Consider the following 20750-nt stretch of genomic DNA (forward strand, 5'->3'; position numbering starts at 1 on the left):
TTTACTAATATTAAAGGTCACTGTTAATTGCTTGAATATACAATATCGTTATACCTACATCGTTATTATGCATGAGCATATTAGCATTGTCATTGTGGGCATGTAAGTATGCTGATGTTATCATTTCACAAAGCACCACTGCACAGCCTCAAAGAGCAGCTAGCATGGCTGAAGACTCTTTGTCTTGTTTAGTCTGTGTGTCATTTGCAAATCAAATCAGCATCGGGTGATGAGCACCTGCATGTTGCCCATCAGTTGCAATGATAGTTCCAGTTTTGGTCTCAGCACTATTGACTGAGCTGGCACCACACACTCTATTGTACCGTATTTTAATTCATATTTACAATATACTGTATTTTGTAAGCTGGAATGTGAATGGGCTGTATAGTGGTAATGCAGGGTACCTTCTGATTTGACGAGCTTCTACCAGAAACGGGTGTATACAGCCTGTAGTGCAGTAGTAACAGTGCAGAACTGTCATATCCTGTATGATTATATATAGAAATTAACCAGGATGATCTGCAGTGGCATCCGGTGTAATGATCTGGGCGTGTTCTGCATTCTGTCGCTGCTAGTGTGACTACACATTAATGATCATATCCAAGTCTTGTACTTGCCTGTGTGTTATATGGGTATATGATAATCTGTGTAATATGAGTGTGTGTTGTGAAAAGCGTGGGAACAGCAGAGGAGGATGTGTGTATTTACAAAGTTCCCATGGTTTCCTCCGGATGGAGATGGAGCTTGAGAGGGCAGGAATTCATTTGTATCACAATTACCCCAGAGGCAGTCTGATTTATGTTGTGAATATAAACAATGAAACAGTGGTCAAATTTGAGATTCACACTTTTTTGGTATTGTGGTGTTATGATTTCAAGTTGGTTGCCTTTTTACAGTGCTAAAACTGTATCAGAGTTGATAAGGACAAGAGAAACAGCAGGATGATACAATGATTTTCAATTTGCTTGCCTCTGTTCTGATATGTATAACCAAGTGCGACATGACAAGCATGTAAATGTCACAGAAAGTGTCGGTCGAGCTGAGGGTGCAGATGTTTCAAGTTCTCTGCCTAGTTTTTTTATATTATATATAAATATATATATATATAAATATATCAAAGAGAATGACATCAAACGAAACCATTTCCAGTCGAGCCCCTGGTGAATTACAGTAAAAGAAATTGCAGCCCCCAGCGGCCTGAGCCTGTCAGACAGGACCCCGCCTAGAATCAAACACCTATCAATCTGCAATGATTCACAAGTCATCGTAGGTCACCAGATTTGAAGGTTGTGAAAACCTCTACTTTCCCCATCAACTTCAATACCAGTTTCGGTCTCAGAGTTTTACTGACCGAGCTTCGCTGTTGCCGTTCACTGTGGCTTTGACACTGCTGCCACACTGTGACTTTACTCACGTAACAAAATGTTTTTTAGTTGTTTTTTTTAAATTTAAATTTGCTCTTTGCTAACTGGAAGCCAAAGTATACCTTTCTCAAACTTAGAAGTGAAACAAACAGATGTTTTCTCAAATGCCAGATATCTCTCACTGCTCCCAGATGTGCACTCATGACACGTTTTTTTTTTTAAAAAAGTACACAAGTTTTAAGGATGAGTAGTTTGTTATTTTGGGAAAGGGGTTAAAGAGTAACTACACCCAGTCTAATAATCTAGCTTGTCCTGACAACTAGTGGTGACAACATGCTTTTTCTACACACAGTGCAGCAGTGATGTATCGTAGAACTATAGTACCAAGGTACCTCATAGTTGGGTGTGATCACAATTACAACAACCCCCCCCCGGACTACACCTAGCTGTTGGGTTGGGTGTGGTCGAGGCTCAAGAGACTTATCAAGTGTAGAGTTACTCTTTGAATAAGGAGCTGGAGTGAGGACGTGGTTAGCTTAGCTTAGCATAAAGAGTTAAGACAGGGGGAAATGGGTAGACTGGCTCTGTCCAAAGTTTAAAAAATATGTCTACCTACAGCTCACAAGCACACCTGTAGTCCAAAGTCATTTGGTGAAACTAGTTCTTGGCAAACAACAGCTGGGTGAAGTGACGGTGTACAGCATCCCAAAGTCTTGTTGTAACAGTGACATTACCAAAACTGAAACCTGTGCTGTATCAGGCAACCTGCACTAGCCAGAGATGCTGCTCAGACATGGTGGGTGGATGGATAAAATGTTATTTGTCAAGAAATAGTTCCCGCGCATAACTCCTCCTAAAACCACCAACTGTCTTCTTTTTTTTTACATTTCTATTTGCATGCAGATCAAATGTGAGCTTTACAGTTGTACAGAGGGCATATTCTTACCCGTTGGACTGCTAAGCTACACAAAATATGTCCTGTACTTAAAGAGTGACTATATGTAACTTTTACTAAACAGCGGCCATTATAGTGACAATAATGGGATAGTGTTAAACGTTGAAATGTTGTAGAAAAGAGTCATACAGTGAAAGAACCAACTCAGTGGGATATAAGTTCATAATCAACTGGTCATCTCAGACCAAGTAATTCTGCTGCAGCAAAACCCCCTGAGTATACTAAATTGAGCAATTTTCTTATGAAGTCAACTTTTCATTTGATTTGATTTCATTGTGAGATTAATTTGTTATTTTGCTTTGGGGAAAAAAGCAAATATTTCTCAAATTCAGGCATTCAATTTGATTTTTTTTTTTTCCCAGCAACATATAGTACAATATGTGTATGAAGTTGTGGGATCAGTAACCCTTTCCTTGATGAATAGAGGCTAAGCTCAAACCTGTGGGAATTCTGGGAAAAGGAAAAGCCGTTTATTTTTGAATTTAGCCACAGATTGTGCTGTTTCTCATGACACACACACAATAAGGTCAGCTCAGGGGTCGATTTCTCAGGCTCACAAATACACAAACTCTCCCTCTTTCACATACACACACACACACACACAGAGCCCTCCTTGGAGGGAAAAGAGTTTGAGTTGCAGTTTGAAGCTGAAAGAGGAAGAAAGATTCCAGCTTAAGTGGGAGATTCTTGTGTTTTTTTTGACTGTGTGTGTGTGTGTGTTTGCCTCAGAAGTTGGCCAGTCATTAGTAGAGCTCTTACAGAGCGTTGGAGGAAGTGGTGGTTACCGATGACTCAGCCAAGCCATACCGCTGATGCATTTCATTCTTTCTCTCTCCAGTCTCTCTCAGCTCTCTGTCATCTGCTTTTCTTTTACGTTCTACTCATTCTTCTTTTCTATTCTGGCTCTTTATTTCCTGCCCCTCTATCATTCTCTGTCCCCCTTTTTTTTCTCTCTTTTCCCGATTGATCTTGACCTTTTGGAGGTATCTCACTTTGTGTGTGTGTGTCTGTGTGTGTCTGTGTGTGTGTGTGTATGAGTAGGACACTCAGCAATGTGTGTGGGAAGATAACTGGCTTCCTTCAGAGTGATTATAACATTCCTTTTCTCTTCTTTTTCCTCCCTCCTGTCTCTTTCTCTGCCTTTCTTATTTTTCAGTTTAGACTGTCTGATGAAGAGAAGATGAAGAGGAGGATGAAGAGTGACAAACCGGTAAGTGAAAGCAAACTGGACATCAGTTTTTTTTTTTCAACACTGGCTGGTATTTATTAAGCGAAGAAGGAATGCAGATCAAAGAAACTTTCAGATTTGAAAGCTTGGCCCGGTCGAGGATAAGTACTCCGTCATTTTAGACTAGTATTGCTGTTTTAAGACGTTTGATAAAACAAACCAAAAGAAAATATCTACATTTGCATAGTTTCTTTTTAAAACTGGTAGAACAACACAGGGCTAAAGAACAGGAAGGTTTTCAAGAGCTAGATGGAAAATATTACAAACGTTTTCCGAACTTTGGTGAACTGGACTGTATGCTCTGAATGGTTATTAAGTTTATTTTATCTCTATTGATTCTTCAAAAAGCAGTTCATGAGTCTTTTTTTTTTTTTTTGTAAAAAGATCAGATTTTTCTGGATCAATAAATAGCGGAACAAAACAGAGGTTCACCTTGTGCAGTGATGTATTAAAAATAAGATATGTAGTGTTCAATCTGACTGTGGATAAACACAGAGGTGATGAATAGCACTGTGAGGACAAATGTGTTCAGTTTGTTGGCAGTCATTCAGGTTGCGGCAAATATTGGCTATATTTGGCACTTGGCATGTAATCCGTGGCTCCAAACTTAGTCATGCAATCATCGTGTGACGCACTGACCGCACCTCTGAAGGGCTAAAAGTGAAAGTGGCGGCATTATATCCCTGATGATATTACAGCAGCTGTCTTCAGATGGAATAAGGTGATCAAAGAACTTCGATTCAGGGGGACCGTGATCACCTTGATCAATCTGTGTATAGGAATGAGTCTTTTAGTGACGTTAGTAGGAGTTTCACATTCTTCACTGACGCACATTATACAAGATCTGTGTGTGGTATGTTATATCATTGTATATACGAGGGAGACATTCAAACACACTTACACAACCTAGACTGTAGATTCACACTTTGAATCAACAGAGAGGTTTTGCTTGAGTGGGCTAGCTAGAAATGAAGACACTTTCTGTACAGATTGCGCTGTGTTGTGTAGTTTTGTACAGGCCAGTATAAGGGCAGTTTGTGAAATTCGCACAAAATTTAATCTGTAGATTTGTGTTTGTGTACACGAATTTTCCATTTTTTTCGTGACACTCAACACAACTTTTAAAGAACCTGTCAAGTGGAGGAGTTCAGATGACGTCTATATCCTAACTTGCAAAATGTGGACGGCGTTCACTTTTAACCCAAATCATGATCTTTCCTTTATACTAACCAAGTGGTTTTGTGCCTTAACTTAACCAGACTTTAATCACAGTGTTGTCATATCATAAAACAAAAATATTTTTTTTAACAAACGTGGTGCAGGCACAAAAGATATTTCCAATTGAAAGACATTAGTTTGAAAAACGTGCTGAGTGTCATGAAAAAAATTAATTTCCATGTACACAAATCTACAGATTAAATTTCATGACTATTTCACAAACTGCCTTGACACTGGGTTGAATTTGTAACGGCGTGTTGTACATGCAGCAGTACATATGAGAAGTTTTTTTAATTTTAATGCTCAACTCCTACATTTAATCACTGGGTGGATATGTGTGAACGAGAGTATGTGTTGTTGTGTGCGTATAGTAGTAAGTTCTTCTTGCAGTAATATTTGTTGTGGCTGAAAAATTACACATAGAGACAGCACGTATCATTTTATATCTATTTATTTAACCAAACTCAGAATATCTGATTATGTTTAGCTCTACTTGGCATCAACATGCCATATTTTGCACCATCAGCTCTTGGGTGTGTAGTAGTTGATTGTGTATTTGAACGTATGACTTTTTGACTATGTATATGTATGAATTCGGCAGAACAGGCGTGATTAAGGCTGGGCTACTCTCGTTGCTACGTGGACCTGGAAAGCATAATTTGGGCCCCCAGTTGAACAGCTGATAATGTAACAAACGTGTCGTTCTTGTCTGCACCGTTTCTTTAGCTCAGATACAACAGATTGAGCCACTAACTCTTATGTAACAAACTGAACCCCTGAGCGAACTGAATTAATTGTACAGATGCGGTTACATCATCAAGTACTATGCTGTTTATGGAGGAAGTTTGATAATTTGTTAATTTGCTGCAAATTTGGTTTATTGTGGCAATTCTGACTTCGTTGGCAAATAATAATGACCTTGTCCTGACTGTAAGAAGAGCTGGGTGAGGTGGAGTGGTTGCAGTTGGATTTTATCCTGTCAGTGCTGTACATGTCTCTTCTTTAGGCTTAAATTTGAGGAAAACATGAAAGACATATGTGTAAAAACTGAAGTGACAAAAACACGCAGAACTTGCAATGTGTCAAACTGAGACTGTCCTTCCGAGACAGAAAGACAGTGTTTTATGCAAGTGTCCCAAAACTACGTATATTTACATTCATACAACAGAAGCCCTCTAATGACGGTAGTAAATTTGCGTGGAGCAAAGTAGAAAATCAGATGACGTGAATATAGTGTGACGAAGTCCAGAGCAGAGGATAGATGGGTCGGCAAACGTAAACACGGGTGATGGATGTTCGCTTCCTGTTTCAAATGTGAGTCAACATTATTTTTCAAAGAACCATGACCACGATTGTCCCCTAACCCTAACCCCAACCACGTGGTTATTTTTGTAACCATGACAAGAAACGTCTCAGAATTTGAAGGAAGTAATTTTCACCCAAACCATTATCTTTTCTCAAGCTAACCAGATCGTAAACCTGCAATAACTGATGTTTTTGCCACTGGGGGGAAGTGGAAACAAGTTGTGAACACACCACGGATGTATTGTCACCTTCTATGTTGATATGTTGAACTAATTAGAAAATAGTTGCTTATTTACATATCCAGCAGTTACGGAACAACATTGTCCTTCATTTGGAGTTGTGTTTGTCCCCACCTGGTGAAGATAAGTCCAATATTCACACTCTTTTAGCTCTGTTTTTGGTCTCCACCAACTCCTCGGGGAAACATCTGGCTTTTTAGCTGCTAAATTCTCTGCTATCTTTACCAGCTAATTGCTAACTGTGTCAATATGCCATTTCGTGCTGAGCAGGTAGTGTAACGTGAGTTTGTTCACTGATAACAGCTGCCGAAAACGACACTATGAGAATGAGAGACACTAGAATGAGAATGAAAATGAAAATGACATGCTGAGAATGAACCTAAACAGAAAAAGTTGTTGCTGGACAGCTAAATAATGAGCTGAAACTAAATATAAAGCTCCATAAAGCCGAGATGAGCTGCAGTGTCAGCTGATAATTCTTTGTAGGTTCATCACTACGAGCAACTCTGACATTACACATTGTGATTATAGCCGCTTTAACTATAGTGTTGTAACATCATAAAAAAAAAAATTATTTTTTGAAAATGATTTGTAACAGTTTTGGCTCAGAGAGATGATGTCGTCCAGCTGATGGCTGCTGATAGTGGTGTCAGATCAGAAAACGCTTGTAATTTGTTGTTTGATTTTGAGGACTTTTTGGTCACCAAATCTATTGGAAATTTAACTTTGATTATGCCTACCTGTCCTGTTTACCTTGTTTGCCGGCAGATGCCTTTTGTAGTTTTTATCACAACCAGTTCGCCACTGGACGTTCGTGATAAATTTTGACGATGACCTTCATAAATGTAAGTGTTAGTCGGCATCTTTATCCTTTTGCCTGGAGACTTAGTCACGGTGGGTCAGCAGAATACGCACAATATCTCTTTCACTCTCTTTCTTGTTCTCTGGTCTTTTTCACCTTCTTTCATTCTACATATTCTTCATAATGATCTAAAAGTGGTATCAGTTTCCGTATATTGTTAGAAGAAAGTTCACACACACACACACACATACATGCACTCACAACCACTCATGCCAGCCCTGTACTGTCAAGACTCCCCCACCGTTTACGGTAAATGTGTGTTTTTGTCATCTGTGGGCCTGGATGAAGTGATGCAGTTAGTTTTGGTATCATGTCCGTGGCCATGCATCTCCACCACCGAGAGAGACCGAAAGCAGTGCAGCAGGGGTAGGTGTGGGAGGGCTGTGCCAGAGATTACTCAGCGCTCTGTTGCCGGGTAGAGAAGCACCAAACACTCTCCCACCCCCATACATAAAAAAAAATACAGTATCTTATGGAGCTGTCATTCATGCCCTAACCCTGATTTGGCACGTATCAAAACTGTATTTGGATGATATTTACATGACGCGTTTCACAGCAACCATATACTGTCCACTGGAGAGTTAACTGTGTAAATTATGGATTAATAAATAACAAAACCAGGCGAGAAACCTAAAGAAACCTACAGATACATCAGTTTCATCAGTGATGAAATTATTAATTCCCCACAAAAAAATGCAACGACTCCAGACTGTGTCTGTTGAGTTTTGTTCAATTTGTGGCGCACAATCTCATACAAACATAATTCTTAGTCTTTTACAGAGCGATAAAACAATTAGAGCTTCAACAATTAGAAATTCATCAGAAAGTCATCAGTCATCAGAAATTGAATCTATTTTGATAATCAAATAATTGTTTTAGTCACCTTTTCTGGTTGCAGCTTCTCAAGTGTGAGAATTTGAGGCTTACATGTTCGTAAACTGAATATCTTTGAATTCTGGACTGTTTATCGAACAAAACAAGATGTCGCAATGACTTCTAAGAAATTATAGAAAATGATGAATCTATTAATTGAGAATATGATCAACAGATTAATTGATAATTAGATTATTATTGATTAAATGAATAGTTAGTCGCGGTCCTATAAACGATAAAAAATGACCCCCCACAATAACGAGTAACCAGTGGAGAAGTTTGGGGATCAGTGATATGATCAAATGTTTTGTTGCCAGGTGGTCGCACTTTGAATCTTTCCCTTTGAATGGCTTTTACAGGATGACCTGAAAAACATTACAGTAATCTAGTCTGCTGACAACAAAGGCACGGACATGTGTTTCCTAATCTGACTGGAATAGACAGCACTGAATTTTTGATGTATTGCAAAATATTCTGTTGACCATGCCCTTTAGCTTATTGGAACATTATATGACATTATGCGCAACTGAACCATCTGTGTAATTTGCTTCACATCAGTCTCACCACGGACTTTCTATGTTTACCCTGTTGAGTTTTTCCAGCCTTTCTCAACTTAAATTGTTTCTGTATTTTTGCCTTTATGTTAATAGTGACAGTAGAGAAATCTGACAGGAAATGAAGGGGGGGGGGGGGGGGGGGGGGACTGGAGATGTTGTGATTACAGTGTTTATTACATAATTTTCCACAAATCTACTGTAGATAAAATGACAACATAGGCTTGTGTAAAACCTCATGACTATTGTTACACCCCCCCCCACACGAGGAGAGCCGAACTGAACCTTGCTCTCCCTCTACCAGCAGTCTCTTGTCTCTTTTCTGAGAAAACTTTCATGGCAACTGACGGTCGTTTCAGACATGCATTTGATTTCACTGTACCCCCCCCGTACAGTATGTGGGAAGGTTTATATTAGTAATTTAGGTCGAAGTGATTAAACTGAAACATGGAGAATTTAATCACACTGTAATTATTCTCTTTTAGCTCAGGGCCGAATTGCTGATAATGCCCTCAAAGACTCCTGTGAGTCCCCTGACATGACTTTGAATACCGCTGTAGAAGGAAGGGAGTGTGCAGGGCTGAGTATTGCACCGGTAACTGTCGATTGGCCCGTGTTTTGCTCTGTTTTTATTTTTATTTCACTTTAATTCCCACTTGCACAGTTTCAGAGCAAAAATTGTGCTGATGTGGCTTCTGTCCTTCAAGCACCAAGTAATATTTACTGTAGCTACACTGATGATAAATATAAAAACGTCTTGTTGATGTTGATAAGAAGACTAGTCAGATGAATCAAATTAAACGTCTACGTATCTTCTTTATTTGATAAACCGTCTAAAGCCGTGGGTGAAAAAGAGGACTCAAATTCAGAAACACTAAGTAAATATAGGTTTCGAAGAGATTGCAGTTGGCAGGGCCTAATATTTTACACACCACACAACCGTGACTACATTACAAGTACATTCATACGTTTTTTTTTTTTTTTGACACTCGAGTGAGAAGATTATATTTAGACACCTTTTTAAAGTTTGGGCTCAGCAGACAAGAACAGCTACAGAAGAAGTGAGAACTTGCTATGTGTCATCCAGAGAATTAAAGCAGAAACGAGAGAGCAGAAAATGACTTTTAAAGCTACGTTTCTCCCCCAGGGTATAAAATGATCGGCCCTTTTCTTTCAGGCTGAGAAGGAACCACCATATTTAACATGTTTTAGGATATTTCACCCGAAATGTCACTATGAAAGTAGGCTGGACTGAGGACCACGAGTACTGGACCTCACATGACTGACTCATGATTTTAAAATTCCTCCTTTTGAATCTACAGTTCCCTTTTATAGAAGTTTTGAATAAAACTGAATAAAGATATGTCTGTTTTCATTTAACAAAAAAAAAAATCATCTTGTTGGTAATAAAACCCTGAATGTTCAGTCATTTAGGTCCAAAAAAACAGCAGAAACAATGTGAAATCATGGAGCAATTTAGACAAAACTTCACTTTGAAATGTGCCGAGTCAATTGTGCTTCTATCCTTTTGAAGTGCTTTACAGTAAACGCTGAGCACGCAAACAGAGAAAAATAAATGAAGGAAGAAAACAACAAGAGACCAAACAAGCATGTGCAGAGGAGGGGCAGAATTGCTTTTGTGTGCATGTGTATCTGTGTATGTGTAAGCTGTACTGGTTTGAATCAAACTGGTTTTGGTTTGTCTGAACATGAAACCATGACATCGTTCTTAAAATGCCTTCTCACTGTAGAAATTCATGGTTAGCTACTGGGGTCAGAGGACAACATGTGGGCTCAGTAGGTATGCAGACAGTCGCAGGAAATATGCAAAACTGTTGTGGTGACATTTTCTAGATTTTAATAAAATGTAAATCATGTTGAAGTAGATCCTCATTTCTCATATAACTGGATGTGAACTCCCTTCATGGTCTTAAATACAGACTTGTGCCAGAAAAGGTGACTTCTGATGAATTAGTGTGTGTGTGTGTGTGTGTGTGTGTGTGTGTGTGTGTGTGTGTGTGTGTGTGTGAGAATGCATTTACAGTCGTATTGCTTATGTCGTTGTCTTGTCAGCGCGTTGAAAGTTGAAGATATGTGTCCCGAAATGACGATAGAAACCTGGGTGCATATCACTCTGGATAAGCATGTGTGTGTGTCCTCATGACTCAGATTTCAGGTTCGAGATCAATAAATGTCAGGGCTGAATATCCTGTCAAGTTGAAAACAGTAGTAGGTCACTAGTTCTGTGGGCGTGTGTGGGCGTGTGTGCTCTGTTGCACCTTTTACTCATCACGAATTACGCTTTGAGATACAGTAAATGACTAAGAACGACACAAACATCACTCTGCTCATTACTCAGGAGTTGTAGGAGAAGTCACAAATTACACAGACGTTTTCAGAAGGTCATATTCTTCAGTTAGCTGTCTCATTTGTCAGCTAAAACTTTTTTTTAACTCTTTAATCTCCCTGAGAAAGAAATGAATCATCCTGCTAGAGAAATTATTCTGCTGAGGTAAATGAGTTCAAATAACCATTTTCTCCTGTTGAACCAAAAACGGCTTTGTGTTGCATTTTAATCATAAAACATGACTACACCGAGTTGAAGCCAGCACAGTAACTTTAGACAACAAACCGTCATTGGGAGGACTGTCAGCCTCTAGTGGTCTATAGACTGTATTTTCATAGCAGTGGATCAAATACACACATCGGCCTCATATTGAAAGAAGACTTCTGTTGTCATTCATTCATTTTTCAAGAACAATTATTACTCGGTTGAACACCACAGCTGCTGTCTCAACAAACTGACAGGTTCCTCTTTACAATTTTAAGAGGGCACAAATAACAAAATCTATAAAACAGAGATGATAAATCATAGGATTAGAAATTAAGGATATAGTTATTAGATATATATGTTAAGTATCTATTGTAAGGGATCATGACTAACAAAGATATACAAAAAAATAACATTTAAAAAACAAGAATCATATATACATTCTGATCTTCTACTGTGTATATACAAATGGAGCATGGAAAAACAAAAAAATCAAAAGTTCTAGCATTGCATTGCACTTGAATTGCACGTCTTAGGACAATGAAATTAGAAAATATCCCCCAAAATGTGATTTTTAATTAGAAAACAGATTATAGAACAACTGTAGATGAATTATACTTCATACACGGACCGTTCTAAATACTAAATTGACAAACATAAACAGTCACTACAAAGTGTATTGAGACAAAGTCACAAAGTTAGGAGACAAGAAAGTTGCATTGAAAAAAAATTAAATATAAATAGTTGCACTTGAGAGTATAAAATAGGATTGTGGGTAAAGTGTTTTGTGTCTGCAGATAGTGGCATCAACAGCTTAAAATACAGCTGTGGCAGCAAAACCAAAGTGTTAAAAGTTTGCGTGCCTTAAATGGCAGTAGTGCAAAACATTACAATTGGCAGTGTGATTGTACATTAGTTGTTTGTATTGTTGTTATATATAGTGTAACAGCAGCAGAGACAACAGAAAGACTATAAAATATAACTTGTAATCTGTAACGTATTAATACACATGATTGGTGTGTATTACCATCACTAAACGTTAGCATTTAGCTTGCAACAGTCTATAAAATTAAAACACAACTCCTCAGTGGTGTTATCATGTTAATGTATTATCATGTTGATAAGAGTCTAAATAGGACAAACCATCATCTCGATGTCTCTTGTAAATCTCATTTTCTGCAGAATTCTTGGTGCCAAACAGCGGAAATGATAACTTTACAGTCTCCAAAATTACGCCATCCTCGCCTCTCAGTACTAACCACACAGTTTCAAACTCGATGTAAGGTTACCTGGTTTAAATGTGAGATGACTGTCACTGGCTCTTTCTATTCTTCTTCTTCTTCATCTTCAAAACAAACAGAGCTATGCCAGGGAGAGGGGAGGGGAGGGGATGTGGAGAAAACAGTGGGGCTTATAGGAAAGTACAGTAAGTCTTTATTCTGGGAATCATTAGCAGAAACAAGTGTCACCAGTTAGAGGATATACTAATCATCTCCACCATAGAAACCTTTATGAAAACTATATATTGAGGTATCAGCATTGACAAAAATATATTGAAGTTTCAAAATGCAACATGTAGCTGATTTTTCTGAATTGAGTTCAAAGGAGCCTGCCAGTAGAGGATGTTTTGCCTGTTGCCCAAAGACATTTAAAAGTTGATGGACACAGTGTGAGTATGTCCAGATTCATCTTTTTCTCTGCTTTTCTACCTTTCAGTCCACACTAAGGCAGCATTTTCCCTTTACCTAATGACTGAGCTTTTGCACAGTGGTGTGGATGAACAACGTTGCAGCATTTGTTAATTGTGACTTGATCTCTGTGCCGGCTTGCTGCTCCTCTATAATAATAATATAGAGGTCAGGTCATACACAAGGTCCACTGTGAGCTGGAGGGAAGATATTGTTTTTTCTTTTGACACCTGAGCAGGTTGAATTATTTTTGACCTTTGAAGTCTGACAGAAGTCTTTTGATGTAAATCCATACATCTCTGTGATTTGCATGATTGATGGAAGTGGGTTGCTAAAGGGAAACAAAGCATAAATTATAATAATTTTTTTGAAAATTGGTCGTTGTTTGCCTCGTGATACTATAACTGCTTACTTTATACTTAATTGGTCGTTGTTTGCCTCGTGATACTATAACTGCTTACTTTATACTTCACTTTAATGGCTGCCGGACAGCCGGTGGAATTTGTTTTGGGTACAGCATGTTTAAAACACTCACACAGTATCAGCAGCACAACATACAGGCAGACATACAGTAATGTGCAAAACTTTTAGGCACTAAAAGTGAGGATGCTTTCAAAAAATATTATTAATTATATTATAATATTATTATTATTATTATTATATTATTTCAAAAATATTGCAATAAATTGTTTGTGTCAATTAACTTCATACAAATTAAAATCAATATTTGGTGTGAGCACACTTTGCCTTTAAAACCGCAGCAGTTCTCATTACACCTGCGGGCAGTTTTTCAAAATACTTGGCAGGTCGGTTGTTTGAAGCATCTTGGAGAAGTTACAACAGTTCTTCTGTGAATTTAGGCGTCTCGGCTGCTTCTGTCTCTTCATGTAATCCCAGACTGACTCCATGATGTTGAGATCAGGGCTCTGTGGGGGCCGTACCATCTGTTGCAGGACTCTTTGTTCTTCTTGTTGCAGAAGATGGTTATTTATGACTCTGGCTGTATGTTTGGGGTTGTTGTCATGCTGCAGAATGAATTTATGACCGATCAGACGCCTCCCAGATGGTATTGCATGATAGAACGAAGAATCTAAACATGTCAAGTGCCTAAAACTTTTGGTACTGTATAACATACACAAGAAGTAATATTTGCAATATTCGTAGGTGGACAGAGAAAAGCTGCATGTAGCATGATGAAAAGATGGAGTCATTTCAGACTGGAGATCAGAGTTGACCTGTTTTAGTTACAGCTAACACAATGTTGACACCTGATAACACTGCACGAGAAACTACTAAATATTTTTAATTCACTGATTTTGTTATGGTGCCCAAACTTCCTCTCAGTTCACTGATGATGTTTTAAGTCTCAGTTGTTGAGTTTTAAAAACATAAACCCTTACGTACTGTTCATAGTCTTCACAGTATCTCCTCATAATAAGTCTCTATGTCAAACTTCTGATCCACAGATCTAGTTTTCATTCATAAATACCTCGTCAGTCATCAATAAATAGGTGATTAAACCTTAATGAAGTTTTCAGAGAGCAGAGAGAGTTTATTCTTTAGGTTTTACACTATTTGTTTATGGAGTAAAAAACATTCACAATCACACTTTATTGTGGTCCTGCGTTACCTAAAACAGGAGAACATAACAGGCATCATGATTTCAATAAATGTTTATTGAATGTGAAGAATCTAACAATGTTTTTGACGGTCCATTTTTGTATATTCTGGGTCACTTTAGGAAAAGTCCTAAAGTTTCAGGCTAAAAGAAAGATGTTTTTACTGATCTCAAATGTACAAGTTGATCAGTTTTGGCCTGAACACTATGTTACAGTGAAGGGTTAAAACAACATTTCGGGCATTTAGGGGCACCATGAGAAATTCAACAAGTCTTTAAAACTATGCTAAAATACCAAAAACCTCCATTAAAAGTGAAAATCTTTGTACATATGAACAGTATAGCTTACTATATTTATACTAACTGAAGATGTATTCACTTGTAAGAGGTGCTGGGATAGGCCTCATCCCCCCCTGTCACCCTGAGCAGGACAAGCGGTGGAGAAAATGGATAGATGGATTTATGTATTTGTGGAGTATAAGTATACATTTCCTATGTGTCATAAAGCTACTCAAATCCTTCTCTGTCACCTCGTTGCTTTCTGTCACCTGAGTGTCGCGGGTTGATGTCGTGTTGTTCCAAAGGTTTCCTGCTTTGATCACAAAGGGACGTCTGCCTTCCAGGAAACATTGGCAGTGTTAGTCTGTGTTTCCACTTATATCATCATCATCACAGCATCAATGAGTCACCACATGTGAAGTGTTTACCTGGGTGGGAGCAGATCTCATTGTATGGGTGTTTCGGAAACTGGAAGCAGGCAAGGTGACTGGCGGTAATTTGAGGTCATGATACTGTAAATGTCAGTAAGGTGTGTGTGTGTGTTTGTGTTACAAAGAAAGAGAGAGAGGGGAGAAGAGTATGAGGCAGACTGAAAGACACACATAGATATTGATTGTAGTAAAATTTTTCTCCACTAGATGGCGACTCGGTTCCACAGAAAACAACCGGGTCTCCAACACTGTTTTTTTCTGCTACAATCCTCATCTCTGCCTGCGTTTAAACTACTTAAAACTACTTTTCAGTTGACTGAAAACATAGTTTTCGACGCTTTTCTGTTCAGTTTCGTTCTAAAAGCAACATAATCCACAACCAGCCTCTGTTTTGAATATTAACACACAGTCTTTGTCACCGTTTTATCTCTGCAGACAGTTTTCAGGGCGGCTGTCAGACAAAAAAAAAATACACTTTTCATCAGAATAATCACCATAATACACCAATAATATGTTACTATTATGTTGCCTTTGCGCCCAGTACTGTATTTAAATTCAAGTTAATCGTGATTTATGGTTCGTTTATTCTCTCAAATGAGAACTTATTCCCACAGACGGAATAATGTTTTGTTTTTAACATAACGCTATTCCTCTATCTCTCAGTGATTTTCTCTATTAAACACATATCATATAAATTATTTGCTATAATAAAACACTGTTTTTAATGGTGAAATCGTTCATAACAGACCAGCTCATTGTGTAGTCAATTTCATTTTTGTTTCGACAAGACAAGTCAAATATATTTAACAAAAACGAAAAAATTACCCAAAAGTTTTTCCACGTAGGGTTATTAAAATGTATTTGACCGACATGTAACCTTACCTCCTCCTCCAAGAAATATACAACCGCCAAAAACTGAATAATGAAACGCCCTGGCTGCAAAATGTTGTGTGTATTTAACATGGTTTTACACTTTCTATTATAGGCCTAGTAATTGTGTTGAGGAGTAGCAGAGAGTGAAATAATACTTCACATAATTACATAATTTGTAGAATATCTTGCAGCAAACACGCAAACCGGGATGGAGCATTAAAAAGTCAAATCTTCACTTCGATAAATAAACGTGTTGAAGCACGTCGTCACTGCGGAACAATTTATAAAAATCAGACGCAGATAATTAAATATCCTTTCATATTTTATAGCTGCATGATGTTTCTGTAATTAATTTCCTGCTGCTGCTGCTGGAAATTAAGTTTTAATGACTTCAAGACTTGACAAGAACTAATAATATTAGTCAGTGTGTTGAATAAAGACGAATAGTGATGTGATTTCCAAATGAATGCTTGTGCATTTTCGATTTGTGTTGCTTATTTCTGCAGCAGCTGTGATGACCAGATCACATTTGGACCCAGTTATGCTGAGACAGGATGGCCTGCAAAATTAAAAACAGTTTTAAGACAACAAAATGACGCTGGACGTGCCACGATTTAAAAAGAAAAGAAAGGAAAAATAGACACATTTAAGTCCAAATTGGTTCCTGTGTGAGCTGGTTTTTAACTTTTGGCCTTTTCTTCTCTTATCCAGTTTCAGAAACCTCTGGGACGCATTATGAGGGTTTGCGGCGCGTCTGTGCCCTTTAAAACGTTTTTGTTGCGATAAATACATTTATTTATCTTTTTATTAGTCTATGATAACATCACTTATTATTTGAATGTATCATCTCATGCTGTTATGAAGCCACGACTATGAAAAGTTCGTTTTATTCATCTATTAAAAGATTTCCACCGTTTTTTATAAAAACTGCGCTGATTGGTCGCAACTTTAAAATAAATGCAGTTTAAATCGCGACTTAATTGAAGACATTTTTCACAATTGATCATGAGAAATAATGCAGCTCTTCTGGGGGGGGAAACTGTGTGATTTGAATAAAATGTAAAATAACAAGATGTCACGACTTCCTTTTGCATGAGGTGAAAATGTTCCTGTGGATATTGTTGACAGGTATTGACAAGTTATCACTCTGTAAACAACGAAAACAACAAGACCCGATAATCGAAATGTCACGGCCTGATAAGCTTCCTGTGTGATGAGAAGACAGACGTTTGACATTTTGAGTTTGTTTTTCCTGCTCAGTCTTTCACACACACACAGAAGGAAATTCATTCACTTCACACAAGCAGGAAGAAATGATGGAGGCTCTTTTTAAAAAAAAGTGTGTTAAGAGGTATTAATGACATCAATACCCCAATTAAGTCTTTTCTGTAACATCTAAAAATAAAAACCTTTTAATATTCTGTAGATAATATTGAGACCTACATATATGCATATTATTTTATTTCAAACATGACAGAATTATTAAACCTATCATTGAAAAACAGTCTGTGCCACCCTTATTTAGGAAAAGTAATGATAAATAATCTATTTATTATCAGTTTGATTATGGAATTGGCATGTGCAGTGACATCTGTACATTATTTTCTTTAAACATATAATCTTTTGTGAGAGAGAATAGCTTCAATGCATCTTATATTTAATATCTGATGTGTTTTTCTCTGTCGTGATAGAAAACTGTATAGAGACGATCAATAACCTTTCAAACTCCTATCATCACTCAGCCGTGACATCAAATTCAGAGTTCAAATTTCATTTTCTTTGTACTTTGAATATATAAAGTTTCACATCTTTATTCTTGTGTGACTATGCGTGCGTGTGTCTGAGTCACCTTGGACTCCTGTGGTTGTGAGGAAGGTAATATTCACCCAACTAGTGGTGTCACCGGCTCTAAAATGAATGTTACAGTAGAAATGCTGCAGGTTAAATGGGAGCTTCTACTGCAGGGTGCAAAGTAAAGACTTTAAATGCTGCACGTACTGCAGGAGGTGGACGGTGTTTGTTTTCATTTCACATCGTAGCTTTGAGCCTCGGCAACCGGAGCTTGTGACTGTGTGAACCGGGGAACCAGACAATACAAATACAGACAGTAGGTGTGTACAGTGGAAAATAAAGAACCTGAAACAATGATATATCATTTCAGGATTTTTTTTTTTTTTTTCTTTTGATATTTCCTATAAAAGAACCTAAATCTTGATGTAATTTTCCTGTTGTGTGCAGCTACTAAGCCTTATAAATATCATTTTCATGGCTAAATGGTGGATGAGTTTAATTTAAGTGACATTAAAATACCCATTAATATGAAAAATAAGCATATCAAAGTTAAGTTAAAACAGTGAGTAAAGCATATGATATTTTTAAGTCTTTTGCAAAACACCTTGCACGCAAACACTAAACAAAAGATTTGACATGTGGGAATTATCTGTTCAGTAAATCATAAATGGTTAGTTGCATGCGAACATGCATGCGACTGCACTTGCCGCAGCGCTCATGAACATGTTTTTAAGGTGTCTGGGACATCATTAAATCTGTTTTTCTGAAGCAGAAGCTTTTGAGGAGCTTGTGGTGCTATAGATAAGTTGTTCCTAACCAGGGTTTAGTCTGTATCTAAACTGATCTGGTGGTTGTGTATTTTTACTTTTAGCTTACTTATTATTTGCTGAAACTGAACCTTATATTTGGTGTTTTCTTTTATATCTCTTGGTTGACTTGGATGGAATAACAAATTTGCCAGTCGAGACGTGATGTGACGTGTCTTCATGCCGGTCCCTTCACAGATTTAGCAAAACATGATTTCAACCGTTTCCTCTGCTTCCCAGATGGAAGTTCACGCTCAGCTTTAAAAGATTTGATTTCAGATAAACATCAAGTGAAACTGCACAATAAATACGGTACTTTCATTCAAACCATATTCATCTAATCGAGGTGGAAAGTGACACCTGCTTCTACAAAAAATGTTGTGGGCATCAAAGCAATGTGTGTTATACTGTTGTGGTTATGAGTTGCTCTGTGTTAATGATAATACACAGTTGGTGTTTTTGTACAAGTGACTGTTCAGTTTCAGGATGCGAGACGTATAATTCAATATGTACAGCACTCCTTTTAAATTTGCCTTGTTTAGATCATTTATGTTCCAAGAGGGCAAATATGGCTATTCTGTCTCTTTTTTCTTTATTTAGCACCGACAGTGTTGATTATATAAATCAGTCATTTAGTATGTTTTTCATGGTATGTTGCTCATCTCTAATTCACTACATTGCATTTAAAATGAGTAAGTAGTATGACGTAAAGTGCTGATTTGTGGCTTTAATAATGTTTGGGGGTGTCTGTGTCCATATTGGGTGACCAGTTTTTACCTTTTGGGGGTATAGAAAAGGCTTCAGTTTTTACATGGTTCATCAGACATTAAAAGTTTCTAATGTACTGTAATTAAAAGCCAAAACAGAACAGCCCAAATACTTGCAGCCTGAACAGAGAAGTGAAAATAGTGGTTAGGTGCAGCCCTAACTTAAACCATGCCAGACCCACACACTGTTTATTGCTCAATATCACTGAGTTTTAGGTAAAATCCCAGTGTTATCAAAGGCAGCATTTACTGTGTATCAGACAGAATTATGAGAACATGAGTTTCAAACGGTGCACAAGTCATAAATTACACTTCAATGCTCAAGAAAGCATAAAAAAGAGACACCTTTGGATTTCAGATGTGTTGGATCAAGCAGATACAACATGCTAGGGCTGCAACTAACAATTATTTTCATTATTGACTAATCTGTGGATTATTTTCTTGATTAATTGGTTAGTTTTGTGGTCCATAAAATTGGGAAAAATGTTTCCCAAAGCCCAAGATGCAACCTCAAATGTCGTCTTTTGTCCCGTTTATCAGTCCACAACCCAAAGATATTCAGTTTACTGTCAGAGGACTAAAGAAACCAGGATATATTCACATTTAAGAAGCTGGAACAAGAGAATTTTGACTTTTTTTTTTTTTTTTAAAAGATGTCTTAAAAGGATTAATTGATTATCAAAAATAGTTGGAGATGAATTTAATATTTGGCAACTAATTGATTAATCGACTAATCGTTGCAGCTCTACAATATACAGCACAGTATGACATTGAGAAGCAGTGTGGAGAGTTAATTCTCCAGTTTGAACACACTTTTAGGGGATAGACGAAGATCAAAAGTGAACTAATTTTTACGAGTTTGGCTGAATATGTGAAGAGAGGATTGGCACTGAAACAATCTTAGTCTGCATATAGTGTGTTATGTAAGGCCTCCATGCTAGAGGATGTTGAAACAATAACAGCATTAAAAACACACATCACTGTCCCAGTATTTACATCTGTCAGAGATGTAGTTGTCCTAAAATAACTACAGTAGGTCCCTTATCATAACTGAATGGTAGAAGATGTGTTTTCCAGCGAATGTCCCACTTTAAAACATAAATATCTGTGTGGAATGAAACCCGATGTTTGTGTCTGGGTGTGAAGCTTCATAAGGAAATCAGGCAATGATCCGCAGTGAAGCATGTCAGCTATGGAAATGAGAGATTTTTATCATTAAGTTATCCTATCCCACTCGTAGCACACACCTACATACACACCCACAGCCGCTGACACCCTCATACAGTCTCACGCAGGTAAACACTCAGACACCCACACACTCACTTTCTCTCTCGCTCTTGCACACACA

At 37.7% G+C, this 20750-nt stretch overlaps 2 long non-coding RNA genes across 10 annotated transcripts in view; one reads left to right on the top strand and one right to left on the bottom strand.

The window, feature by feature from the left end:
- The window catches only part of LOC137197283 (uncharacterized), a 98792-nt gene that overhangs the window by 19595 nt on the left and 58447 nt on the right, over positions 1-20750 (top strand). For 6 of the 9 annotated variants that reach the window (XR_010931384.1, XR_010931385.1, XR_010931379.1 and 3 more), the window contains one exon: positions 3476-3529. This is a non-coding gene — a long non-coding RNA (uncharacterized lncRNA). Of the gene's footprint in view, positions 1-2944; positions 3530-20750 lie in introns of those variants that run through there. The other 3 variants (XR_010931378.1, XR_010931383.1, XR_010931377.1) reach the window with 3 other exon arrangements.
- LOC137197641 (uncharacterized) lies at positions 14388-16306 on the bottom strand. The gene is made up of 3 exons (XR_010931495.1): positions 16048-16306; positions 15163-15246; positions 14388-15071 (listed from the first exon to the last, which is right to left on the bottom strand). It is a non-coding gene; the product is annotated as an uncharacterized lncRNA (long non-coding RNA).

Source organism: Thunnus thynnus, chromosome 14 (assembly GCF_963924715.1).
Source record: "Thunnus thynnus chromosome 14, fThuThy2.1, whole genome shotgun sequence".
In the NCBI taxonomy this organism is placed as follows: Eukaryota; Metazoa; Chordata; class Actinopteri; order Scombriformes; family Scombridae; genus Thunnus; species Thunnus thynnus.